The sequence below is a fragment of the Fukomys damarensis genome, unplaced genomic scaffold (assembly GCF_012274545.1).
Source record: "Fukomys damarensis isolate Sample0158 unplaced genomic scaffold, DMR_v1.0_HiC HiC_scaffold_5, whole genome shotgun sequence".
NCBI lineage: Eukaryota > Metazoa > Chordata > Mammalia > Rodentia > Bathyergidae > Fukomys > Fukomys damarensis.
The window spans coordinates 60,670,712-60,679,241 of NW_022900917.1; positions in this window are offsets into that span (position 1 = coordinate 60,670,712).

The window sequence follows — 8,530 nt, forward strand, 5'->3', positions numbered from 1 at the left end:
TTTTTGGTACTAAGGATCCGACTCAGGTCCTTGCGCTTTTGAGGCAGGCGCCGGAACCACTGAGCTAAATCCCCGGCCCCCAGCTCTCCTTTTCTAAATGCATCTTGGAATACGGTAAACATATACTGAAAGCATTTCCACTGATCTTTGATCTTCATTAACACATCCAACCCCTGCTAATTCAATAATGAGTTTCAATCCAGCAATCAGATTCCAGCCTCTGGGGTTTGTGCTAAAATTGTTATAAACTGCACAGGAGATGAACCTCCTTCCCAGTGAAGGACGAAAGAAGGATTATCCTAAATACAGGAAGAAATTACAGTCTGTGTTCACCAGTTTTCCGTAACTGTAACAAAATATTTGGAATAACTGACCTAAAAAGAGAAAAGATTTATTTTGATTCACAGTTTTGGAGGTTCCAGTCCATAACTGAGCCTGTACATTTGGCCCTCTATAGAGGCAGCACATCATGACAGGAACACATCATGACAGGAACAGGGGTCATAGCAAAATTGTAAGTGTCATAGCCAAGAAGAAGACAAAGGGGAAGGGGTTGGGGTTCCTCAAGCTTTTTCAAGGGAATGCCTCCCTCCCAGTGACCTAAAGACTGCCCACTACGTCTCACCTCTTAAAGAGTTCACTCCTTCTCAGCAGCATCATCTTGGAGGCCAAGCCTTTAATGGATAGGCATTCAGGTGACAGTCAACGTCCAGATTATAGCAATCATCCCTCAGCATCCACGGGGACTGGTTCCAGAATACCCTGAGAGTTGCCCGTGCTCATGCTCTTTATATAAAGTGGCACACTACTTGATAGTATAGATAGAAACAACACCTGTCTGCCTAAATACTCTAAACTCTAGGTTACTTACACCACCCAATACAGTATAAATGTTGTGTAAATTGTTGGTATATTCTGTGGTTTAGGAAATGGTGATGAACACATACTCAGTATATGTTCAGTATGAATGCAGGCTTTAAAGATATTGTTCTCTGTAGTTGGTTGAATCCTTATGTGCAGAACCATAGATAAGGAGGAACAACTATATTTGGAAAAGTGAGTATCTCTCTCATGCCTCCTTCAGACTTATTCTTCCAGCCAACATCAGAGCTAATATTCTGTAAGAGGTCATGTGACTGCACAAAGAAACAGCCTGAAAACAACTTTCTTAAACAAATAAACAACTTAGTGCTTGAACTTTATGTGCCGAATCTCTGCCACCATTAATCATATTCAAAGTTTGTCTTTAAGAGCTTACAGTGAAGGAGTGGGAGGAGGGAAGAAAGGAAAGAAAATAAACTCCTGGTCCTGGTCAGATCTGATACACACAGAAGATGGAAACCCTCCTCACCCACCAAAAAAGACCTCAGGCCACTCTGACAGGTGTCCAAAGTGGGTGTGATGGAGATCACAGCAAGGAGCTGGGAAAAAACTCAGAAGCCTAACACTGAATATCACTCAGCATTTTGACAATGAACCTCACATGATTTCACTGAAAACCTATAAAAGGGTCCAAACATACCTAGCTTGCAGATTTATGTCTATTGTTTAAGAAAAGAAAGAAAAAAAGAAAGCACACATTCAAGAGTCTCAGTCATACCACAAATTGAAGTAAATACGGGCTTCATGAATGCAGGAAGAAAGAGGAGATATAATGAGTTGAAGGCACCTGCCTTCCAGTCTCAGCCCCACAGTGTCCCTTTTATTAAGTCTGCATGCTGTAAGGAGCAATACAACAGTCATTTCCCACAAATGGGCATGGAGCAACAAGTCAACAAATGCCCTTTAGTTTTTACCTGCTGTCTCTACTCATTTCCTTTCCATTTTTCAAAACTCCAAACTCCCTTTAAGACTTTAAATAACTTCATCATCATTTTCACATCTACAAATGAAACATTCTGTTCCCAAGAAACCTAAGTAAGCGTGAGGTCACGGGCTTGCCCAGGGCTATCTTCTACATTTCAGTGATGAGACATCGTCCTGGAAGGAGCCAAGCTGAGCATTACTGTGTGTTTTTGTATATCCTGCTTATGACACCAATTGTTTCTGATTTATAGCAGTGAATGAAACAACGGGATGTTCTCTTTTTGCCTTTGTTGTTGTTAGAAAAACTACTGATTGCTTTCTGGCTGAAAACTGCCTTGCTGGGTGTCAAAGAACACTATTCAAATGATGAAAGGCAGTGAGATCACTAAATATTTGATGTGGCAATAAGATCTACATGCCAAGGACTAACATCAGTCAAAGGTTCACCACCAATTTTTAGATATTCCCAGCTAAATCAAAGATCCATCTTCCAGTGCAGACCCATTCCAGAATCTGACCCATTGTTAGGCAAGCAAACAAGAAAATAGTTATCTAAACAAATAAGTTATTGCTTAGAGAGTTGACACAGACTTGTATCTTGATCTCTAATAACAAAATCAACCTTAGAAAATGGTTGTGTGCCTTGCTAATTTAATAGTCTCTTTTTCAGTTTGTAAATAGGGAAGGGTGAAGGGGGTGAAGGGAGGGCAGGGGTTTGGGGAAGAAAACAAGAACCAAGATATATCATGTAAAGGTACAAGATCCCAACAATGAATGTAACTGTACTGTTTGCTTTAAATGTGCCAATAAACTTAATGGAAAAAATAGTCTATTTCCCAAGAAGGAAAGAGCAACTGAGACTCATTATCCTGGTAGATCTTGCTTCTAAGTTTTATCCTTCAGCTCATCCAGAGTCTTGAGTGTATATCTTCCTGGGAATATTTGTAAATTGACACCATAACAGAAACAAGGAAAAGTGAACTGAGCAATTAATAGATCAAGGTCTAATGATACATAATACAACTGAGCTATGGAAAGCGCTTTCCACTCCCTGGAGTAATCACTCCTACAAAACATTCACTGACTTTAATGGGGAGAAAAATTACAATGTTCTAATATAATTTTTAATTGTTTTCCATAATGTTCCAGTATAATTTTTCTTATGTAAAATCACATTGGAATCCCAACTAAGCCACATTTTTCTCATGTAAAACCACACTGAATTCCTCACTAATTTATCTTTGTACTGGCCAAGGATGTGAGCCCAAGAGGTTCAGGACACATCGTACTTGCACTTATCAAAAGACAACTATCTACTCCAGAGAACATCATTATCTTTTCTCATATGCCTTTGATGTAAATGAAATGTAAACTGGAGGGGTCCCAGCTGCTGGGGTATTGTATAGATATCCAAAGGGCCATCTGGCTTTACATAGTCTTACTTTGAGTCACTACATGTGAATAAAAGTGCCCTCTCTCTGATACCATTTCTGCAACAGTTAACAGCAAACAGTATGTAGATAAAGTTCTGTAAGTACAAATTCAGGCATAAGATACACTTTCAATTTTGCACATGGAAAAACTCAGCTGTCATGCATAGCTAAACTTTCAATATCAAAATTGGGCAACAGGCCATTGAAGGCAAAGGAATAGAATCAAAAAAGCTGAGCAAGATTTAGAACAATGACAATGAGGTGTATTTTGACAGAGTGAGTATATATTTACTTCTTGGATCACACTACACAGTTTTTCCTAAATATGCATTAAAAAGCCAGCTAAGAATGTATATAAGACAGGATCATTTTGTAGCTTAAAAATAAGAACCCTGAAACTATACTTGCTTAAACTTTCTAGATAATCATTCAAGTTTTTAAATTTAGATTTAACTACAGTAAAATGCATTACATAAAAACCTCAGATAATTGGCCTTTTTATCATTGTTATTGTTAACTAAGACTCCAAGTTTTAAACTATATACCAGAACATGACAGAAATTACGGGTATAAAAGGTAAAGTACAACATCTCATGGTATGTTTTTTAATCATACCATACATAATTCAGCAGCAGGTATTTTAAAAATATAATTGTGAACCTAATCAGATATGAAAGTTCCTGCCATTAACTAAAATCATAGTTTCTGATAATCTAATTAGTGAATTCATGATATAGATAGATTACAGTTTCTCCTGAGTCTCCTATAACTGTATAAGAAACTTGGTGTGTGTGCTATAAAAGTGGGGCTATGGATTTTTCTGCAGAAAACGGACTATTTCTTATTTTCCAAGTGTCACCTGGCTCTGGCTCTAAATCAGAATAGGAGCCCATCAGTCTTTTCCTTTCAGTATAACAGTTTCAGTATAAAATATTTTCAATCTGTTCATTTATTTATGATTCAGCTAATATTTACCACTTAGCTATGTAAAATCCAGTGGTGGAAAAGACAGATACATTCCCTGTATCTGTGGTTCCTTGAGCTAATTTGGGAAGGCAGATGAAGAGAGATGCATCAAAGAAATTCATTTTACTAAACGAACATATAGAACTCTTGAGCAATATTTGATTATCTGACTGCAGAAGACCATTACACTTATTCTCTCTAAGGATTCACAAATTATTCTATCACTGGCCTCTTCAGGTTAGCTCCTGAGGCCTTTTGACACAATCTGGGATACTCTGAGAGTGCTCTGAATGTCTTGAGTGATAAGGTGTTCTGATACTACCTTGCGTACTTCCTGCCCCACCCTAGAGTCAGCCAGCCCCAGAAGACCTCAGGTCTCTTTTACAGTGGACCCTTGAGTTATGAGCAGTCTAACATTCGAACAACTTGGGTCACAACCGTAATTTTAATTTTAAATTATGAACAAAGTCTTGAGTTATGACCCAGTTTTTTGTTCTAAAATTTTTGAGACCTAGTGAGCCAGAAGCAGGTCCCAGGGGGCTACAGATACTCCCAAGGAGATAAAGGACACCAGAGAGCCAGATTCCTGATGTTCTTATGGAAAGGAATTCTCCTTCCAAACAATAACCACTTTCCATTTCATCCTCCCTGCAAGCAAAAGATGTCATCTTGAATGGTGAGTATGAAATTGTTTCTGTTGAACTAGGCACATTTTATACACATCTTTTGATGAATACATTAGGGAACTTGTTGGTTTTTCTGGTAAATTATGCACATTATACAACTTCTTTATTATGAAAAAGTTAGTTAAGGGGTGCTATGGGAGGTTCAGAATACATTGTGGATATTTCTATTATTTCTTATGGGAAGATAGTCTTGACTTACAACTGACTTGAGTTACAACCAGTCCTCCCAAACAAATTGAGTTCATAAGTCACAAGTACACTGTACTAGGCTATACGACATTTCAATCACAGCCTGGAGGCTAGGGATTCAAAACTCAAGGCTATTAAAATGATAAAAGTAAACTCAAACTTTGTGAGTGACATTCAGTTTCTAAAATCATATAGTTACATAAAGTTAGCATCACAAAAGACAGCAAGAAAAACAGAAAAGGGTGGATGAATATGCATCTAGACCCCAAGTCCACAAGGTGCAAATCCCTCAGCCCCTCTCAGGTCGTCTCATGTCCAAAAGAGATGTCATTATCTCCTTCAGTACTGTGGCTGACCAAAAGATTAAATTAAATGAATAAGTAAGGAGATGTAAGTAAAGCATCTGCCACTTCATATGTGACCTAACACACCACATATCACTGAACTTATAGGCCATAGATTGTAAGATATCCTCAGCTTCCGTGTCTTCCTACTGGAATAAAGGCCAAGGGCTGGGGATGCAACTCAATGGTAGAGCACTTGTCTATCATGGCTGAGGCCCTCGATTCCATCCTCAGCACTGCAGGGTGTATGTGTGTGCGTGTGGGGGTCCACTGAATAAAGACTGAGCCATGCCTGGCCTGTATAACACGATCCCCAGCATGTCCATCCTTCCTACTCCTCGGCATTCTCCACTTGGCCTCTGGGCTGGCCTAAACTGGCTGCTTTCAGCTCACATCCCTAGGCTTTCACAAGGCTGATCAGTCTGTTGGAAGCACTCTTCCTAGGGGTTATTCCTCTCATTGTTCAGATTTCATTTTAAGTAACTCTCTTCGCAAAGAAAAGAAAATACATCTTTGTTTTTCTCCTTTCAATATGTGAACCTCCTGATCCATGATATGGGAGGTGGCTGTTTTTTAACCTAGGTTAACTAATAATTTCTTCCCACATTTTCCTAAATACAATGCTCTGACTAAAGCCTCTATTTTAAACTTGAAAATTTCAAAAATCACACTTCATGTAACTACTCACTAGAAAATGCCAGCTGCATGTGTCCTAATGACTTCTCATTAATGCACCATCAATTGTCTCTGTGGAATATCACTTTTAGAAAAACACTGGAAATTTCAGAAACCAAGACTATTTCCTCCCCAATTAGAATAATAACAATAAGCCATTTTTGAAGCATCAATGGAAGTACTTATAAAATGTTTATATGAAAGCTGATCTGGAAGCATCTAAACTAGTCATAAAGATTATGATCCCAGGAATACTGATTCCTCTACATTTTAGTTCTGGGTCCATCGAAAACTACATAGCCTGGCTGGGCATCATGTCTGTCAGAACTTACATCTACATGTTCCCAGAAAGCCACATGTACATATAGGTGGGGCTTTTGGGAGGTGATTGGATGATGTATGTGAGTATGATACTCATCAGTATGAATTAGTCCCCTGATGAGTTTATAGCTAAATGTGATTTGGGTGTTGAAGCTTGGTTGAAGGAGGTGAGTCACTGGGGCATGGCCTTGAATGGGCTCTGTCCCTCCTCTCTTGATTTCTCTGTGCTTCTTGCCTGCCTTGCTATAAGCAAGCCTCTGCTGCCATATTCCTCCACCATGCTTCCCTGCCTTGAAGCCAGCCAACTATGGACCGAAACCTCTACAAACTGAGCCAAAATAAACCTTTCCTCCTTTAAATTGTGGGTGTGAGTATTGCTGCCTGGCAATGAGAAAGTCAGACAGATTTTGGTACCCAAGAAATAAGGTCATTGCTGTAAACCTGAACTTGTAGTTCAGAAGCTTTTGGAACTGCTTTATAGGAAGAGTTTGGAAAGGTTTGCAGGTGCTGGTTGGAGAAGCAGCCCTACAGTGCTGCAAGCTGTTTGATGGGAAATTCTGATCAAAGCTCAGAAGAACAGAATGCTGATAGAAATGCAGTTAGTAAAGGCCAAGCTCAGGAGGTTTCAGTTGGGAATAAGGACTGCATTAGCAGTTGGACTCCAGACCATGTATGTTATTCTCTGGCAGAAAATTAGTCTACATTTTGCTTTTGTCCCGAGACATTGTGAGAGACTCAGATTAGGTGGACATTTCAAGGCAGTCTAATGTTGAGGAGGTTGCATCGTACTGTTGGGGGCTTTTAGCCAGCTCTACCTTAAGAACCAAAAGCAAACATCTCAGGAGAAATATTTAAAATGCTTTGAGTTTGGTCCAAAGAGAAGCTCTGGTAAAGTTGGAGCCCACAAAAATGATGCCAAAGAGAACTTCTTTGCTGAAAAAATTAACATTAAAAAGCCAAGTATTTTGGACAATAGAAAAGATGACCTGACGGTATTGCAAGAATCTACAGATCTCAATTCTTTGCAGTCTCAAAATGACAAAGGTTAAAGACTGCTTTGAGAAAAGAACTCTAGGGCACCATGCTCCAGAAGAGTAGAAACCTAGAGAATAAAGATTGATTCCTCAGAATTCAGGTTACCTTGCTCAACTATCCAGGCACACAGAAGCCTCAGAAAGATGCTAAAAGGTACTGCTACTGCTGCAGCTGGCAGCAGAACTGTGGCATCATCTGCATGGTGCTGGCTTTAGGCACATGCAGAACGCAAAGCCTGGGAGGTCAGATAGCCATGAGAGGGCAGTGTATGAAGCTGTGGGGATGAAGCCAGTGTAGTGGAGACCCCAGGAATTTGGAAAAGCTAGGAAGGTGGAACATCTGAGGAAAGCCAAAAGGAGTAAACAAAGCAGGTCCAAAAGAGAGGTCATGCGGGTTACAACCACTAGCAGTTCCACAGGGGCAGGGCCACCCAATCCCTTTGGAGTTCACATCTCACCAGATTACCCCAGGTGCTGGACATGGAACTGTGGGACTGAATGCTTGCCCTACTGGATTTAGGTCTTGCTTTGGTGCCATTTCTTTTCTATCCCCCTATTTCTACTTTTTGGAATGGGAATACATATCTTACACCCTTGTGTGTTCAAAGTGTTTGTTTCTTTTCATTTTTAGATGCTCACAGCTAAGAGTTTGCCTTACATCTCAGTGGTGACTTTGGCGTTTGACTTTTCAGCAGTATGGACTCTGTTTTGACTTTGTCAACTCGGAGATGGACTAAATGCATTTAGCATAGAGATGCACATGAGTCTTTTGAGGTCCAGGAGTGGAATATTATGGTTTGTATCTAGATGTCCTCCCCAAAAGCCTAATGTATTCATAGATGGAGCTTTTGGGAGGTGAATCATCAGGGTGAATTGGTCCACTGATAGATTTATAGCTAAATGTGATTTGGTAGGGGAAGCCTGGTTGGAGGAGGTGGGTCATCAAGAAATGGTTGGAAGGACTTACCTCTTTCCCTCTTCCCTTGATATCGCTCTCTCTCTCTCTCTCTCTCTCCCTCTCTCTCCCTCTCTCTCTCTCTCTCTCTCTCTCTCACTTTCTGAATGTTTATACACAT